A 3459-nucleotide genomic window follows, 5' to 3' on the forward strand; every position below is an offset into this window, starting at 1 on the left:
CTTTTCCGGCTCTAAAAGAAACTGCAAACTGCTGCTCCTTTTAGAGCTGGCAAAAAGGTGCCCTTGCTGTCACAGCGGCATTTTTTGGCGCTTCTTTCAGCATGTGTCATATAAATGCCTCACCAAAGGAGTGCTGTAACACTGTGCGGTTGGGAGGGTGGCGTGACACTGGTGTGGGGGGTATCGTCAAGGCATGTGTTGTCCAAATGCCATGCCCCCACACTGGTGCTTCAAGCCGGTCTGTACAGCTCCTAAGTCTGGATCTAACACAGGAACACAAGGTCTGTAATTCTCTCAAAAGCAGCTAAAAAGATCCTCACAGTTGTGGCTCGTTAGAATACAACAGAATATAGTGCCTTTTGGATGTATATCACTATGTATATATCACTATGTATGTATCATTAAAATCTAGCGCACACACCCTCCATCATTAATAACAAATTAAAGTTTACCCCACTTATTTTCCAAGGCAAGCTCTCACACACCAAGTAGAATCATATACTTCTCCAGACATTATCACTCTGTACCCCCCATCATTCCTCATAAGGGGCTATGTGGGCTATGAATGCTGAGACCTGCACTCCAGCAGCATCTACAGGATTCCCAGCGCCATGTCTCTTACCTCCATGTGAACATACAGCTTTTCTGTGGTGTCTGTCTGCTTCTCACAGAAGAGGCAAACGGCACAAACAGGATGATCTTCCCAGTCAGACCAGTCTCTGTAAAGGAAAAAATTATTTTAAAAAAGCCATCTATAATTGGTGTCTGTTTCTGGGGGAAAAAGCTGGAGAAGCAGTAAACTTGGAGCCAAATTCTGCTATAATTGATCTACTTCAATAAACTGGATTGATGCAGTGTGGAGTGATGCTGTTAAGGAATTCTCAACCATTCCCTTCCAAAGATGTCAACCCTCTACCCTTGAATTTCTAAAGTTTATCTCCCCAACAGACAGGCAGCATTTTATAGTCAGTGAGCATGCTCAGTCCTTATCAAAAGGTGTTTGGCCCCCTTAATTTTTCCCTAAACATTTTTATCTTTGTGCACTCTTCCCATTCTCTCAAGAATGCCGACATCCCCTTCTGTTTCTCCTTACCCTTATGTTGGATATGTAAATATTGGCACTCTGCACCAAGGTTTGTAATTAGAGGGACTGATAGCACAGTGATGTATATGATTTTGGCAGAAATCAGAATTTCATAGGACTTCCTTTGTAGGAGGCATACAAGTTCTACCCAAAAGACACTGGAAATCCACAGCCGTTTCATTTTGGACACGTGTCCTCTCAATTTTTCTCTCTCAAATCTTTGGTCAGCTATAATTTATCTAAAGCTAACAGGTGGTATATAAGATATTGTTCTTGTTATTATAATTAGAAGCTAAAATGAAATATACATGTAGGTTAGATAGGATAAATTATATATTAATTTAGAAAGCAGATAGATGGAAGCAGGAAGTCAAGTGTTAATTTTTGTGTATTAGTTGTTTTGTATTTGTTTTGTGGGTTTGTTTATTCATGTTTGTCTTTGTTAATAAAGAAATTAATAAAGAAATTAAATATTAAAATTTTAAAAATATTTTATTAAAATTTGTTAATAAAGAAATTAATAAAGAAATTAAATACTGTATTAATTTTTTAAAAAATAAAACTAACAGGTGGTTCATCTGACTTGTCCTGCTACATTTGTGGCTTTGACTTTTGTGGATTTGATTAATCATAGATTTTATTAATATGTTCTGTATAGGAGTATCTAGGTCCTCCAGTGCAACTCTATGGTCAACTTTCACCAAAAGTCGCACTGAAGGACCTAGAGAGAACACTCCACTAAGCATTTTTAGCTCCTCCAGCTCAATTCTATAGTCAATGTATGGCAGATGTTGACCACAGAGTTGCACTGGAAGACATAGAGGTTCCTAGAGAGGTGTTCTCTCAGATAAAAATATAGTGATTTTTGTGGTTTGCGGTTTTTCCACATTCATGGGGGTCTTATGCCTCTAATCCCAGTGAATGTGGAGGGATGAGTGTACAGAATCCTGAGATGGGCATTTACTACTGTCACACTAGCAATAAGAGAGGAGATATTTCAAGTCCTCTGGCAACTGCTTCTTCATGCTTTGTCTTGGGACTTTCTCTAGGGCTCGCAGTTATAGTAACTGAGCATATCTTTCTGACAACTAAAGGGAAACAAAGGTGTGATATGGGAAGTGACATTAAAAGCTGTCTTACATTTATTGCATTTATTAATATGAGCAGCAATCACACAGTGAGGAGTCAAGATGGCTCACATCTCCCTTGTTCTACCCCCACCCTAGGGGGAAGGTATAGGAATCTATATATTTTACTCTCTGGGGAAATTGTACTTAATGGTGGAAGAGAGTTATTAAAAACAATGGTATGGAAGAGAGCAGAAGTATCCCTCCAATTGACTCTAGTCCAAAACACTAATCTCAAGTCTGCTTTGTTCCTGAACGTCAGGGTTTCAAATAAGACATATCAGTCCTGTAGGGCAGATTTCCCACTTCCCCAGCCCCAAAATAGCAAAAAAAAAATAGATCCCAATTTACTCTTCCTGGTTGGACAGCAATTCACGGTCATCTTCTGACTGAACTTCTTCCCAGGACTTTCCAAATTCCTGAAGAAAAATGCAAACAGAAATCCCCTTTACCTTAGGAAGAGTCCAAGTTTTACATGACAGCACAGTCTTAGGTGATAGATGTAAATATTCAGCTACTAATTCCACATGTTAAGCATCTCTTTGTATGCATTTATTTCATGTAATATATGTGCTTTGGACCTCAGAAACATACTTAGAGCTCAAACAGACTGCCTTGAAACACTGGCATTCTGACGGTTTGGGGGTGTAGCATATGCATGCGGCATTTCACAGGAATGCCGAAAAGCTGTGGTGGGGAGGGAAAAAATGCCTTTTTGCCTCCTCTTTTTGGGCTGGCAAAAAGCTGGATTGAGGCCATGGTGTGTGGTTGCTGCAGTCCCAACCCGGCTTTCTCAGGGGCAGCTTTGGGGTGATCTGTTTCTCCCCTTAGTCCCTTGTGTTTCATGTAATATATGTGTTTTGAACCTTAGAAACAGACTCAGTCCTTCAATAAAATATTGCAACAAAATACAACAATTTAGGAAAATAGTTCCTTATTAATGAAGAATGAGTAACACTTTAAGATTTTAATCATTTGAAAGGAGAGCTCTCATTTAAGTATCAAATTTCCTGCGTAGCTCTGAATGAGTTGTTTTGCTGATTGGTAAATGGGCTTTGTGATCGTCTGGGTGGGGGGGAAAACCTGATGTGCCCACAACATCTTTATTAAAAATGATTTACCTTTGCGTAAGTTCGCCTGTCTTAAATCCTCAATAATTCCAATGAGATGAAAATATATGAAAGGGATTTAACCCTGGTGGCGCAGTGGTTAAATGCCTGTACTGCAGCCATTCACTCAAAACCACAA

The 3459-nt window shown here is 39.4% G+C and overlaps 2 long non-coding RNA genes across 2 annotated transcripts in view; one reads left to right on the forward strand and one right to left on the reverse strand.

The window, feature by feature from the left end:
* The window catches only part of LOC121930400, a 4507-nt gene extending 1059 nt beyond the window's left edge, over positions 1–3448 (reverse strand). Inside the window, exons 1-2 of the long non-coding RNA XR_006103931.1 lie at positions 2563–3448; positions 623–719 (exon numbers count right to left, since the gene is read on the reverse strand). This is a non-coding gene — a long non-coding RNA (uncharacterized LOC121930400). The remainder of the gene's footprint in view (positions 1–622; positions 720–2562) is intronic.
* Positions 1–3459, forward strand: part of LOC121930401 — a 60586-nt gene that overhangs the window by 33527 nt on the left and 23600 nt on the right. The gene's annotated exons all lie outside the window — the stretch shown is intronic.

The sequence above is a fragment of the Sceloporus undulatus genome, chromosome 5 (assembly GCF_019175285.1).
Source record: "Sceloporus undulatus isolate JIND9_A2432 ecotype Alabama chromosome 5, SceUnd_v1.1, whole genome shotgun sequence".
Classification (NCBI taxonomy): domain Eukaryota; kingdom Metazoa; phylum Chordata; class Lepidosauria; order Squamata; family Phrynosomatidae; genus Sceloporus; species Sceloporus undulatus.